The 7,628-nt window shown below is 45.1% G+C and overlaps 1 long non-coding RNA gene across 2 annotated transcripts; it reads left to right on the forward strand.

The window, feature by feature from the left end:
• The first annotated feature begins 443 nt into the window (after positions 1 to 443).
• On the forward strand, positions 444 to 1,875 carry LOC116572413. Of its 2 annotated transcripts, none has more exons than XR_004278301.1 (3): positions 444 to 633; positions 1,525 to 1,615; positions 1,836 to 1,875. It is a non-coding gene; the product is annotated as an uncharacterized LOC116572413 (long non-coding RNA). The 2 variants fall into 2 exon arrangements; XR_004278305.1 differs by having other exon boundaries at positions 450 to 633; positions 1,830 to 1,868.
• Positions 1,876 to 7,628: the final 5,753 nt, after the last annotated feature.

A 7,628-nucleotide genomic window follows, 5' to 3' on the forward strand; every position in this document is an offset into this window, starting at 1 on the left:
CCCAGGACCCTGAGATCATGACCTGAGCAGAAGGCAGAGGCTTAACCCACTGAGCCACCCAGGCGACCCCTACCTTTTTTAAAGATTTTGTTTATCTGACAGAGAGATACAGCGAGAGAGGGAACACAAGCAGGGCGAGCGGGAGGAGAAGCAGGCTCCCTGCTGAGCACGGAGCCCCAGGAAGGGCCCAGTCCCAGGATCCCAGGACCCTGAGATCGTGACCTGAGCCAATGGCAGGTACTTAAGGACTAAGCCACCGAGGCGCCCCTCTTCCACACCTTTTAAAGAAGCCTTCTCAAGTGCTCTTTTTTGTCCCAACAGAAGAGGGTGTCTAACCAGTCTGGGCAGGGCATCAAGTTAAGTTTGAGCTGAGTCCTTGTGGGTGCCAAGGAGTGAGGCCGGGTGGGGAGGGAGGCCGAGTCTGAGGGCAGTCATGCTGAAGGGTTGTGTGTGGACACCTGAAGACCAGAAAAGAACGAAAGGGGCCCCACGGTCAGGTGCGCACAGCTGCTGTTTTAAAGCAGGTGTTGGAAGGATTGAAAAGAACTGCAGGTAGGGGAGGGGAGCGGGGCCTCACGGGGCACAGTTGGAAGCTGGGGCCGCATTCTGAGGCATCCGGGACTGATTAAACAGGTAAAACCTACACTTAGTCTAAAAGAGGTAGATCTCCATTCCCAGATGGCTGCTCCTCCCAGTCACGAGACCAGAGCGGAGCTGGTCGGGGCCTGCGCCTCTCTCCCCCGTTCTGTCCCCCCGGCCCCTCACCCCCCGCCCCGGCCAGCTGTGATCTATGACAAGTTCCTTAACCTGCCTCGCCTGGGAAGAGGCCACTGGGGCGATCACAGGCGGAATCTGCTCAGGTTGCCAAGAGGATTTCATCCCAGATCCCAGTCCCCAGGCCAGAGGGACAGCCTCACCTGGGAGCTCGCGGGCCATTGGGGTTCTGAAGCCCCGCCCCAGATCTGCTCTGTGGGTGTGGCCCAATCCTCTGAAGGGCGATAGGAAGGGTGATAGACCCTCCGAGGCATTCTGGTAGCCACTCTAAAAATGTGGATTCTGTGGGGCACCCGGGTGGCTCAGTGGGTTAAAATTTCTGCCTTCGGCTTAGGTCATGGTCTCAGGGTCCTGGGATCGAGTCCCGCATCAAGCCCCCCATCAAGCCCCCCATCGGGCTCTCTGCTCGGCAGGGAGCCTGCTTCCCCTTCTCTCTCTCTGCCTCCCTCTCTGCCTGCTTGTGATCTCTGTCTGTCAAATAAATAAATAAAATCTTAAAAAAAAAAATGTGGATTCTAGCACACACTTAAATCTGGAGTTAAAAAAAAAGGTAATTTTAATCACATGGTCACAATAGCTGGAAATTGCTTGCTGGAAGGACCCTGACTTTCTCCGAGATTTGGCAAGCAGGCAGGGTAGGTTGGGGAGTCCGTGGGTTTGCCCCACTGGAGTCACTGCTTCCTCCGTTGTTCACAGATTTTCCAGATGGTAAGACTAACATTGTGCTTTTTATAAAAATACAAATTCCAGATGTCTACCAGCGAGGGTCTCAGAACCTCCAGGAGCTTCTCCAGGCTTGGGATTGGAACAGCCCCCTTGCCGGGGTGCCTACTTGGCCAAGGTGGGAAGCCCTGCTCAGGCGAGTGCTTTGCTGATTTCTCTAGAATGTATCCTCTGTCAGGGCAGAGGAGTGACACAATACAGATGAATGAATCAAGCGACGAGTTAAACTGTTTTTGTTCAGTTGTCTTGTTCCCCATTGTGACTGTAACTCCCAGAGGGGAGAACCTCTTTCCTTTTTAAATTTTTTTAATATTAATTTTAATTTTTTTGAGGACCAGAAGGGCAGAAGGCGAGAGGGAGAGAAACCCAAGCAGGCCCCATGCCCGGCGGGGAGCCAGACATGGGGCTCGATCTCACAACCCTGTGATCACCACCTGAGTCGAAACCAAGAGTCGGACGCCTCACCGACTGAGCCACCGGGTGCCCCGCTTTCCTTTATAATTTTCTTCTAGCAACTGAGGTACGATTATCACAGAGAAGGGACCTAGCAAGTCTTTCGAGATCACTAATAAGCAGATGCATCTACTCCTGTGTTCATTGGCCCAAATTCATGCACCCACCGCTGGCTGGGTGGAGTGAAATAAGCAGACTTTCCACACAGCTCAGGGTACAAAAGCCAGGTAGTGAGTTCTCTAGACTGTAGAGCGCTGTGGAAGTTTCCTACAGACTTGAGGCAGAGTGACGCTGTGAGGACTGATGCCCTGACCAGATCCCATGGCTGCTTCTGCTGATTCTTCAGAAGGGAAACTCAGAAGGGCCACAAGAAGTATGATTACACACACACACACACACACACACACACACACACACACGCTTACTCCCAAGAGCAGGAGAGCCCAAACAGGCCCAAATGGATATGGAAGGCCTCTGAGCCCAAGTTTTCCTGGTAAACATTGTCCTAAGCACTTTACCTGCTTCTCTGGATGGAAGCTTAGAACCACTGAGAAAATACAAGTCAGTGATCAGCAGCTTTGCTTTTTTTAATCTCATGGTATTATGTTTATCAGAATTTTCACCCCAGAGAGCTGTAAGATCTTTATCTATATTTTAAAAACTCTTTAGGGACGCCTGGGTGGCTCAGTCAGTTAAGTGCCTGCCTTGTGCTCAGGTCACGATCCCCGGTTCTTGGGATCGAGCTCCCCTCCCCCCCAATCGGGCTCCCTGCTCAGTGGGGAGCCTGCTTCTCCCTCTCCCTCTGCTGCTCCCCCTGCTTGTTCTCTCTCTGTTAACTAACTAAATAAAATCTTTTTAAAATCTTTTAAAAAAAGATTTTATTTATTTATTTGACACAGAGAGAGAGACAGTGAGAGAGGGAACACAGGCAGGGAGGGTAGAAGAGGAAGAAGCAGACTCCCCGCCTGGCAGGGAGCCCGATGGGGGGGGCTCAATCCCAGGATCCTGGGGTCATGACCTGAGCCGAAGGCCGATGCTTAATGACTGAGCCACTCAGGTGCCCCAATAAATAAAATCTTTGAAAAAAATTCTGTGAAGAAGACTTACACCGCACTAGAAACCAACTGCTTCTGTCATAGTCAAAGCATACAACACTGTTTGGATTGTTTAATTATCTGCATATTGATGTCAGTTTTTTAACTGAAGTAAAGTTGACGTACAGTGTTATGGTAGTAGATATTAGGTGTACAACGTAGTGATTCGACAATCGTGTAAATTACAATTCCACGATCCTACACAATGCTCACCACGGTAACCGTACGTACCATCTGTCACCACACAAGGTCATCACAGTATTATTGGCTGTTCCCTATGTTGTACTTTTTAATCTCCATGACTTATTTATTTTGTAACTAGAAGTTTGTACCTTTTTTTTTTTTTTTTTTTTAAAGTGAACTCTCTGCCCCTTGTGGGGTTTGAACTCATGACCTCAAGATCAGGAGTTGCACACTTATCAACTGAGCTAGCCAGGCCTAAGTTTGTACTTCTTTATTTTATTTTATTTTTTTAAGAGATTTTATTTATGTATTTGACACAGAGAGAGGTCACAAGTAGGCAGATAGGCAGGCAGAGATAGAGGGGGAAGCAGGCTCCTCGCTGAGCAGAGAGCCTGATGCAGGGCTTGATCCCAGGACCCTGAGATCATGACCTGAGCGGAAGGCAGAGACTTAAGGAACTGAGCCATCCAGCTGCCCTGGTTTCTGTTTTTTTTTTTGTTTGTTCATTTGTTTTCAACATTCCACATATGAATGAAATCAAAATGGTATTTCTCTTTCTCTGACTTAATTCACTTAGCATGATACCCCCAAGTCCATCCATGTTGTCGCAAATGGCCAGATATTATTTTTTATGGCTAATGTTCAAATATGCATATGTGCCTACATAATTGCCATGCCACACCTTCTTTATCCATTCATCTGTTGATGAACACTTGGTTGCTTCCATATCTTGGCTACTATAAATAAAGCTGCAATAACCAGAGGGGGCCAGATAGCTTTTGGAGTTTGTGTTTCATTTTCTTTGGGCAAATACCCAGTAGTAGAATTACTGGGGTACATAGTAAATTCTATTTATTTTTTAAGACTTTATTTATTTGACAGACAGAGATCACAAGTAGGCAGAGAGGTAGGCAGAGAGAGAGGGGGAGGCTCCCTGCCGAGCACATAGCCCCATGCAGGGTTTGATCCCAGGACCCCAGGATCATGACCTGAGCGGAAGGCAGAGGCTTTAACCCACTGAGCCACCCAGGCACCACCACCCCCCAGTAAATTCTATTTTTAATTTTTTTGAGGCAACTCCATCCTGTTTTCCATAGCGGTTGTACCACTTTGCATTCCCACCAACAGTGCATGGGATTCCCTATCCTCTGTGCCCTCAACACTTGTCTTTTTGACCCTAGACATTCTGACTGGTGTGAGATAATATCTCATTGTGTGTGTGGTTTTTTATTTATTTATTTATTTATTTATTTATTTATTTTTTAAAGATTTTATTTATTTATTTGACAGAGAGAGATCACAAGTAGGCAGAGAGGCAGGCAGAGAGAGAGAGAGAGGAGGAAGCAGGCTCCCCGCTGAGCAGAGAGCCCGATGCGGGACTCGACCCCAGGACCCTGAGATCATGACCTGAGCCGAAAGCAGCGGCTTAACTCACTGAGCCACCCAGGCACCCTGTGTGTGGTTTTTTAAAGATTTTATTTATCTATTTGACATAGAGAGAGAGAGAGATCACAAGTAGGCAGAGAGGCAGGCAGAGGGAGAAGCAGGCTCTCTGACGAGCAGAGAGCCCTATGTGGGGCTTGATTCCAGGACCCTGAGATCATGACCTGAGCTGAAGGCAGAGGCTTAACACACTGAGCCACCCAGGTGCCCTCTCATCGTGGTTTTGATCTGCATTTCCCTGATGATGAGTGCCGTTGGGCATCTTCTCATGTGTCTGATGGCCATCTGTATGTCTTCTTTGGAAAAATGTCTATTCTGGTCTTCTGCCCATTTTTAATAGGATCATCTGTTTTGCTAATGTTGAGTTGTATAAGTTCTTTATATATTTTGGATAATATCTCCTTATCGGATATCATTTGCAAATATCTTCTCCCATTCAGTAGGTCGCCTTTTCATTTTGTTGATGGTTTCCTTCACTGTGCATATTTTTGCTTTCTCTTACTTAAGACATATTTAGAAAAATGTTGGTAAGGCTGATATCCAAGAGATTATGGTCTATGTGTTTAGGAGTTTTCTGGTTTCAGGTCTCACACTTAGGTCTTTAATCCATTTTTTTTTTAAAGATTTTATTTATTTATTTGACAGACAGAGATTACAAGTAGGCAGAGAGGCACGCAGAGAGAGAGGAGGAAGCAGGCTCACTGCTGAGCAGAGAGCCCGATGCGGGGCTCGATCCCAGGACCCCGGGATCATGACCTGAGCTGAAGGCAGAGGCTTAACCCACTGAGCCATCCAGGCCCCCCTCTTTAATCCATTTTTAGTTTATTTTTCTGCATGGTATAAGGAAGTGGTCCAATTTCATTCTTTTTGTATGTAGCTGTCCCATTTCCCCAGCACTACTGAAGAGAGTATCTCTGGCCCATTACATATTCTTGAGGCTTCCTAATGGAAAATTTTATTGAGATCATTGTTGATTCTTATTCAGTTCTAGGAAATAACACAGATTCCTCACTTTCTCGGTTTCCCCCAACAGTAACCTTTTTTGTTTTTGTTTTTTTAAGTAAGTAAGCTCTATGCCCAAAGTGGGACTTGAACTCATGACCCCAAGATCAAGAGTCGCAAGCTCTACCGGCTGAGCCAGCCAGGCGCCTCCGCTTTGTTTGTTTTTGTAGTAAAACACATGTGACATACAATTTAACATTTTAAAGTATACAATTTAGTAGCATTATGTACATCTACACTGATGTGTGCAAACATTACCACTACCCATCTCCAGAACTTTTTCATCTTCCCAAACTGAAACTCTGTCCCCATCAAACACTAACTTCCCCACTCGCTTCCCCTGCCCCTCTAACCGCCATTCTACTTTCTGTCTCTATTAATTTGCTTATTCTCTGGTACCTTGTAAAAGAGGAATCATACAATACTCGTCCTTTTATGTCTGGTTTATGTCACTCAGCATAATGGCCTCAGGGTTCATCCACGTTGTAGCAGGCATCAGAATTTCCTTCCTCTTTGAGGCTGAATAATATTCCATTGTGTAGATTCATCACATTCTCTATTCATCTGTTGATGGACTCTTGGATTGCTTCCATGTCTTCTCTATTGTTAAGTAATGCTGCTCTGAACATGAGTGTGCGAATATCTGTTTGAGTCCCCAGTGGCAATCTTTTACAAAATGATGTGTAGTATCACAACCAGGAGGTAAATATATAGATTATAGATAAAGATAGAGATAAATTTCCTGCTATGTGTTTTTTTTTTCCAGCTTTATTGATATTTATCAGGCAGGATATTGACACAGACACAATTCACTAATCTTATTCAGATTTTCTCAGGCTTACTTGTATCTGTTTGTTTGTGTGTATGTATTAAGTTCCATACAATTTTATCATGTGGGTGGGTTTCCATATCCACCACCACAGTCAAGATTACAAACAGTTCCAATGCCACTACTATCCCTATCGTTGCCCTTTTAGAATCAGCCCTCCCTCCTTCCACCAACTGCTCTTCTGTCCCCATCTAGAAAAAAATGTTACCATTTCAAAAATGTTGTATAAGTGGAATCAGACATTTTGTAACCTTTTGAATTTGTCTTTTTTTTTTTTTTTTTTAATTCAGCGTAATTCTCTGGAGAATCATTCATTTGGTCGTTTGCATGAATCAAGGGTTCATTCCCTTTTATTGCTGATTGGAATTCTTTTTTTTTTTTTTTAAGATTTTGTTTACTTATTTGACACAGAGAGAGAGACAGTGAGAGATGGAACACAGTAGGGGCAGTGGGAGAGGGAGAAGCAGGCTTCCCACTGAGCAGCATGCCTGATATGGGACTTGATCCCAGGACCCTGCGATCATGACCTGAGTTGAAGGCAGATGCTTAACGACTGAGCCACTCAGGCGCTCTGCTGAGTGGTATTCTGTAGTATGGATGGACCATGGTCTGTTTAATCATTCATCTGTGTGAAGGACTCTTGGGCTGCTGCCAGTTTTTGTCTATTAGGTATAAAGCTACTATGAGCATTAATGCACAGGTTTCTGTGTGAACATGTTTTTATTTCTTCAGGATAAATGCCAGGAGTGCAATTACTGGGTTGTGTGGTACTTGTCTGTTTAGTTTCTTCTGAAACTTCCAAATTGTTCTCCAGACAAGCTGCATCATTTTATATCTCCACCTGCAATAAGGCCCATGTGTATTCTGATGTACTCCAGTTCTTCCACATGCTCACCAGCATTTGGTCTCGTCATTATTTCTCATTTTAGTCATTCTGATAGGTGGTAGTGATTTCTCTGTGTGGTTTTAATTTACATTTCCTTAATGGCTAAGATACTAACTAAACATCTTTTCAAGTGCTTATTTGCCAACCGGATATCCTATGGGGTGAAATGTCTCAGTATTTCAAACCTAGCCCAAATTTTATGTGATGTATACATATGATATTCATATGTACACATATGTAA

Source organism: Mustela erminea, chromosome 1 (assembly GCF_009829155.1).
Source record: "Mustela erminea isolate mMusErm1 chromosome 1, mMusErm1.Pri, whole genome shotgun sequence".
In the NCBI taxonomy this organism is placed as follows: domain Eukaryota; kingdom Metazoa; phylum Chordata; class Mammalia; order Carnivora; family Mustelidae; genus Mustela; species Mustela erminea.